The sequence below is a fragment of the Lygodium microphyllum genome, chromosome 11 (assembly GCF_053477565.2).
Source record: "Lygodium microphyllum isolate KBCC chromosome 11, Lygodium_microphyllum_v1.1.10, whole genome shotgun sequence".
NCBI lineage: Eukaryota > Viridiplantae > Streptophyta > Polypodiopsida > Schizaeales > Lygodiaceae > Lygodium > Lygodium microphyllum.
Genome location: NC_141145.1, coordinates 89538239 through 89546316, shown reverse-complemented (window position 1 = coordinate 89546316; position 8078 = coordinate 89538239). Strand labels below are relative to the sequence as shown.

Below are 8078 nucleotides of genomic sequence, written 5' to 3'. Positions count from 1 at the left end.
ATTGCCGTACATCAAGCACATGCTCGAGAGAGTGGTAGGTAAAGAGGCCTACAGTTTTCTTGATGGCTTCTCTGGATACAATCAGGTGTAGGTGCATCCTGAAGATAGGCATAAGACCGCATTCACCACTGAGTGGGTGTCTTCGCCTAATAATCATGCCCTTCGGGTTGATGAACTCTCGAACCACCTTTCAACGCCTTATGTGCATTATATTTAAAGACATGCTCAGGAAATAGTTAGAGGTCTTCATAGACAACTTGTGTGTTCACTTGACCTGGAGATAGACTCTGAGCGGTCTTTGAACAGTGTCAGCTATATCACCTCTTTGTGAATCCCTTAAAGTGCCAGTTCTATGTAAGGCACGGATATATCCCAGGGCACGTGATGTCGAAAAACGGCATTGCCATGGACTTTTTGAAAGTCATGGTCAACGTTGATCTTCCACCCCCAACCAACTATAAGGGAGTGCAATGTTTCTTAGGCCATATGAGGTATTATCGGCAGTTTGTGCTAAATTATGCATTGATTGCTAGAACTTTGTACAAGGTATTGATTATATTCGAATGGACTTAGGAATGCCAATACACATATGAGGAACTAAAAAAATCTCTGACCACAGCATCGATTCTATGAGCCCCAGATTGGACCATTACCTTCCATGTCCATATTGATGCTTCAAAATTCACTGTAGGGGTTGTGTTGTGCCAACCTGGTGAACACAATCTCGACTATCCAGTGAGCTTTGCTAGCAAGCAACTCACTGAGACTGAGATGAACTACTTGACAACAGAAAGAGAAGGTCTAGCCATAGTATTTTCCGTGAAGAAATTTCGGCATTATTTGTTAGCCACTTCTTTCACCTTCTTTGTGGATCATCAAGCCTTGCTATATTGAGTAAACAAACCTTGTGCTACAAGCCCCATAGTTGTTAGAATATGCGGGATCTAGAGCATGGCTATGGCAGCTTGTAAGCATAGACTAAACTCATGATGACATTGACTAAAGACCACAACTGTTACACAAGTGAATTAGGTTCCAAGATGGAAGCTTGGACTCATAAATACAATCTTGTGTAGGATTGACAAGTACAAGACTGACATTAACTGATAAAGAAAAGCATTATCATGTATTCATTCCATATGAAAAGTGGTAGTCAAGTACAATGATTTATACTTGTTGGATGGGTACATTTTTTCCTTTCTATGCATATGGGATTCCTGCAGCCTGCATGTCTTCATCCCAAACTGTCTCATACAAAGAGGCTACATTAGGTGTGATTGCTAATATCTCAACAATAGTTCGATGGCTCCTTCTGCTTTTGGAATTCGATTTCTCCATGGTTGTACAAAAAGGGAAACAATACTACATGGTCGACCACATGTCACGCATCTCCATGGGAGAGGCCACTGGATGAGGCATTGTGGATGATTTGCCACATGCGCACTTGTTTAGCCTGCCTAGTGAGAGAGATTTATTTTGAGCCAACTTGACGCCGTATTGGGCCAACGACATAGTCCAAGTGCTTGAGCATGGATTACTTGAACGACCAATAGAGAAATCCTGACTTAGATTGCCTCAAGATCCAACCCTATCAGTTGATAGCATGTCAACTATATAGGCTAGGGCAAGATGGATTGTTGCACAAATGCGTATGTGAGCATGAGATGCATGGGGTTCTCTCCAAAGCACACAGTGGACTCACTGGAGGACACTTTAGTAGAGAAACAACAACCCGCACGGTACTTCATTCTGAATTTTGGTGGCCCATGCTCTTTCGAAAATGCGGCACAATTTGTTAAGTAGTGTGATGAGTGCCAACAGACAAAGGTCCCAATTTGCAAGGATCAAATGGAGCTTACCTTGATAATTGCATGACAACCCTTCGAGAAGTGGGGAATTGACTTTGTAGGACCTATTAGTCCTGCGGCACGATACTCTCAAGCCAAGTATATCACTGTAGCCATTGACTATCTAATGAAATGGAAACCCAAGTTGACTCATTTAGCTGGACGCCCACCGATGACAATCCACATGTCACGACCCATATAGAGAACCTGATTTCAACCATTGGGAGTAGTCAAAACCCCTCCAAAAGCATCAAGAACAAAAAGTCAATTGACATAGTCGACTCCATTGAAGGTCACACTCGATAGTGTAGGCATTTAAATACATGTAAAAGCCAAAAAGTCTGATTTCTCATAGCACACATCAAGGCACACTATTGGTGTATAAGCATCACATATTTGTGAACTATTGGGTTAATAAGGAACACACTAAGGGGGATTAAAACCCACCAATAGGAGTACAACCCTAAGGATCAAACAAGGGATCTAGAAGACCAGGAACAGAGACATAGAGGGGACAAAGCCATCACATTGTTGAGAGTAGGAAGGCTTTCCAAGATTAGGGATACATCTCTAGTCGTCTTAGTTGACCTCATGGACACACTAGTGGGTCAGGAGGTAGCTACTATGGTAGGCAGCACCAGCTCAAATGAGACCAGTCTAGACCTCAACCTTGACCTTAATATGGCTAAGTATCCGGATGACATCTAGTGATTTGTTACACAATATGATCAATAGGTGAGGATAGCGCACCATGGGAGACTAATACCTGATGTCATAGCTGACCTTGAGGAAGAGAAGATACTCATGAGGATAGAATTGCAATGCATTGTGAGTTATAGCCAAGAGCAAAGGGCTCAGAGGTTTCATCAAGAGAGAGAGGTCAATGAGGTTCACAAGATCCTAGCCATCTCTGGTAGAAACAGAACAAGAGATAATGCCAATAGGGAGAGAGCTCTAGAAGCTAACCTTGTTGAGAATAGCAAATGATGGTTGATATAGAGGCTTGCCCATAAGTGGCTTTGTATGAGAGATATGACAAAGATGTATGCTCTAGAAGCTCTAGGAAAAGATGTCCAAAATCTTATAAGTACAGAGAAGAAAAGTGGAACTATCCAAAAAGCTATAAAGGCATGTACTTGACACTCATTTCAAAGTAATGGTACTTTGAGTTTGAATCGCTCAAAGATTGTGTTTATGAGTCCAAGCTAATCTATCTTAGAATCTAATTCACTTGAGTTACAATCTCTTCTCTCTATCATGTATAGGTTCTATGATTTGTGTTATAGCTAACTAGCTCTAGATCAATGTTTATCAATATGGTATCAGAGCCATGGCAAGCTAGTTCTAGCGTCATTAGTTAACCATATTGTAATGTCAATATAGTAGGAGTTGAACCTACCTTAAGGCCCTCTACCATATCCATATCTTAGGCCCATTTTCTCTACTTCTCATCCCACTATCTCCTCAACATGATGGACACCATGGATCATCTATTTATCTCTTTGCCTCGCTCTTCCTATCATCAGTGCCAATTTGGGAGTTTTTTGCAGTTCCAAATCTGTAAAACAGATAGTGATGTGGGTAGAACCCAACTGCAAAAAGCAAAAACTCTTCAAGATACTACAAAGTGCATCTCATTTTCAGCCCATAGCAATGGTGTTCGTGAATTCCGAAGCAGGTGCTGGCTTACTGGCAGACACTAGATAGCATATGATAGGTTTGAAGGCCACTGCTTTGCATGGTGAAAAGCCGATGAGTGACATGAGGCAAGTTCTCATGTCATTTTTGATGGGTGAGCTACCACTGGGTTGTGTCAACATCTAGGGTGCTTCGAAGGGGACTAGATCTGATTCGAGTTAGGCAAGTAATAAATTTTTATATTCCCCATTCCTTACAAGAATATATTTACCAAATCGGAAGAGCATCTAAGTTGGGACTACCTGGCACTGCCATTGTCTTGATTAACAATGAAAGCAAAGAGATTTTCAAGGACTTCCTACAGCTGTTGTAGTCTTCTAGTGTTGTAGTGCCTCGAGAATTGATAAACTCTCTGTATCCTCTCATAGAGACGGCACTCATCAGACTTGAGAGCTACTTTACATCTGGTGGTTTTGTGAGTGTCAAGAGAAGCTCTGATGGAGTACCTTGCAAAGGTGGCTATGGCAGCTCCCTAAGGGCTCAGCAGTACTGGGGCTATGTCTACATCGTGAACAACACCCAGCTCCTACTCCCTCTCCTTATCACAAACCGAATGCCTAGAGCCCATTTCGAACATATTCACTACTTGCATCTTGACATTATCCTCTTTTTTTTTTCTAAAGTCTGTTTTTTCCTAAAGGCTAATATTAAGGTTAAAGCCCTAGCCCTTAAAGGCCATTCACACCAGCTCATCTTCTCTCTCCCACACTTACTTGTTCACACCTACACTTCTCCAAAACTAGTCCATTCACACCTTCCTGCATTCGTGGACCCGCATATTTTTCCCATTTAGTGATGTTTATGCTCGAATTCTCGTGTTTGTGCGTTCGAGGCTGATTTGTTGTTCATGCACGAGGATGCATGTGTTATCTTGATCACGCTGAGGTGCTTGCAAAGTGTTGTTCACGCCCAATGTAGCAGGTCTAGATACACATCTTTTCGTAATTAATACATGTCCTTCAAAAAAAGTAAAAAATGCTTTACAAATCAAATAAATATATTGTTAAAAAGTTTAAAAATTACAATGATTAAAAATTATTTAAAAATATTTTTGGAATATTTAATTCTAATTAAAAATTTCTAATAAATTAAAAACTTAAAATAAAATCAACTAAAATTTTGAAAAACTCCTAAAATTCATAAATATTACCCAAATTTGTTGAAGAAAATCAGAACACTTCATGACACATTGATTTTGAGTTGAAAAATATTAAAATATTTTAAAAAAAACAACAATTTGAATCCACCCAAACACATATCCATACATATCCTCATACTATTTATTTAATAAAAACAAAAATATATAAACCAAGTTAATTATTCCAACCCCAAAGTCCCTCTTTTCAATTGATTTTACTTGTTTTTTAAATTAAAAAAACCCAAAGTCCAATCAAGTGAAAAATTCATCAAATTCCAAAATAAATAGTGAAAAATATGTGTTGTATTTTTCTTTTTCTCCTTAAGCTATCAATTTTGAACTTGACTGGTTTGCATTTTGGGATTACTTCATGGTCGCGATTTCCTCTCCATCACTTGATTTTTGTGCATTCATTCAGATTAGGGTACATTCACACACCCTGTAGGTATCAAATTTTTTCTTTTCTTTTTGGTGTATGACAAGCCACATTTAATTGCTAAAATGAACCAACTAATCACTTTTTCACATGCATCCATGCTCAACACACACCATTTAAACAAAAAAAAATAAACATGTAGTTCACATTGCACACACTTAATGCGCTAAACTTGCACGTTGTAATTTGTAATAAAATGAGCTAGGCATCACTCTCGCATGCACTAGAAAAAAAAGTGCTCCACACACAATAATTTGTAAAAATAAATATGCATTTAGAGACCGTTGGAGTCAAGTTTAAAGTCCAGGGTTTGTTTAATGTACCGTGAACATGTAAGAATTTTCTTTAAAGAATAAAAGGAACCGATGTTTTCTTTTTTAAGGTTGATCACCTAATAAAACAATTCACTCATTGATAATAGTTTCTAGAATTCACCTACCATTAAATTTGAATCTATCTACATTGCACATCCATTATCTCATCAAGGAATGTGCTACATGGGTATGAGGGTGATGCAACATTCTTAATCATTTCATGTTATTAAGTGCAGTCTAGTCTTGGTTCTATCGTATCAGTGTGGTGAAGTTTATTGTATTTTTGGTATTTTGATGGTCACACTAATGTAGTTCGAGGTATAGTGTATATATTTTTGATTTTATTACATGATACAAGGATCATGATACCTGTATATTTGTATCTCATGAAGCTATTGATCACATGTGTGGACATGCCAAATTTTTTCTAGGCTATGGTTTGCTTGGGGTGTCTTTCATGTTGTGTACTTGGTGATACTTTGTCAAAATCTTATCTTTTTTTGTTTTGTTATTTTCCAAGCCTCCTTTGTATGTGTTTGTGTGGTGTGTGTATTTCATTTTCATCTAAATGGCACCTCGAACTCCTCGCCCATTCTGATATGTTCCTTTGGTCAGTCACAACTATTCTCAACTGTCAGAATTGGACCTTATTACTAAGGCCAACCTATCCCATTTTGTGACTCTCTCATTGCCACTCATTCTCGATGATCCTATATTGTGTGATGAGTTCTTAACCTCTTATAGCAAGCATTCAAGTTTTGTCCATGATGGTACCACTATCCTGATGACACCTGAGGCTTGGGGAAGGTTTTTCTATTCCCTACCATGGGGAAACCTTTCCAGCAACTCACTAACTCTTTTTCAATGCGGACAATATGAAGCTTCTGCAGAGATAGACCAATGATCTATTGGATGCTAAATGGGTCATCACTACATCCGGTGTTTGCATTTCCATGATCTCTAATCCCTTTTAAAAACAATTATGACAATTCCTTTATGACAAATTCATACTTGCCAAGACTCCATCTAATTACATGTCCAAGGAATTATTCATTGTTTCTAGAATGGTGCACAAGGGCATGACCATTAATTGGAGTTCTTATCTCGTTGCCAAAATGGATCAACACTTTATTAGGGTCATTAGGGATAATGTGACTAATGTCATCTATGGCCCTTACTTGTAGGTTTTCTTGATATACTTTGCCCTTGCAAAGGAAATTCCACCACCTCTTGAAAACCCTCCAGTAGTTCTCCCTCATCCTATTGAAGATTTTGAATCAATACCTGAAGATCATGACCCCCCTCCTCCTTTGGTCCTTTAGAGGAAGTACTTAAAGAGTGTGGTTGAAATAGTTCATGCCTCAGTTCTTCCAATGTTAGCCCCTACTATATCAAGCAATACCCTTCTTGCATGCCTTATATCTACAAATTTATTTAGGGAACATAGAGATGGTAGTTTGGACATATCAATTCCTTCTCTACGTCGCTTGGTGATAGGAGACGCCATTCCTATCTTGTGTATAAGCATTGTCATTCTCATAATGATTAGAAGCAAGTACCAAAGTTGTGCATTAATGTCAATGTGGATATTGATCCCTGTCAATTGGATATCTTGTATTTCCATTGTTGAGAAATAAGCCAAAGTCTAAGGCATAGTCTAAGCCTTATCATATTGTTGTATGTAAAGTGTCCTTAAGTTTGGGGTATCTATCTTTTGAGGATACCATTTTAGTGTGTGGAATGTTTTTTGGAGAGATGGTTGGAGAATAATGGAGGAGAAGTTGACTTGAGATCCAAAAACTGTGCTTGTTTCATCTTACTCTCCCTCTACTTGCAGTTTTGTCATTTGGTATCAGAGCAGACACTGCTTTAGATCGTGATACTCCACCCTGTGTCATAACTAACTCGATATCCTTAGGCTCAACACCAATCTCGTCCACCTCTTCATCATCTTCAGGCTCAGCTGCTGCAGATGATTTTGTGATTTCATGCGACAGATCGGGGGCTTTAAACTGTTCAGCAGCCTGTGTCTATAATTGAGTGCTAAGGTCCTCAATTTTTGCTTCTCCGAACACAATACACAGGTTTCATGCCAAGCTTTTGCATTGCTTTTCTGCTTTTCTTCACACTGCAACTCTGTTTCCCTTTCCCATTGGCAAGGCCACCATCTTCTCCATCTAGTTCAGGGGCATCATCATCATCGTCATCATGGTCCTCAACCAGTGGATCATCCTGGAGCTTCTGCTGCTCGAGCTCGGAGGCGAGGTCAGCAGCGCTCTCCTTGGCCATCATGGTGTCTGAGTGACACGGGCTGCTTTACTTGTTTGTCCCATACAAGACAATGTCTCTGGGTGTATAGCTAAGCAAGCAATAAGTGCACAATCAGGCCGCAGCTCAAAGGGGGCACCACCAGTCTTGCTAGAAACAAAGTCAGACAAAGCTGCTACATCAATAGGTTCCCTTCGACAGCTTTCACGGACAGCCTTCAGCACAGGCTTTGCAATAGGCCCAGTTTTGACAATAAATTCTAGATATGACTTAGGCAATGTCTCAAGCCACATTACATATGCATACATAACCTGAGCATATGCAATAGCAAATAACAAGGTGTTGCCATGTCTCCAGTGGGACTGCCCCACAGGTGA

The 8078-nt window shown here is 39.5% G+C and overlaps 1 pseudogene; it reads right to left on the bottom strand.

Moving 5' to 3' along the window:
- Nucleotides 1–7244: 7244 nt before the first annotated feature.
- LOC148029062 (nascent polypeptide-associated complex subunit alpha-like protein pseudogene) lies at nucleotides 7245–7731 on the bottom strand (annotated as a pseudogene).
- Nucleotides 7732–8078: the final 347 nt, after the last annotated feature.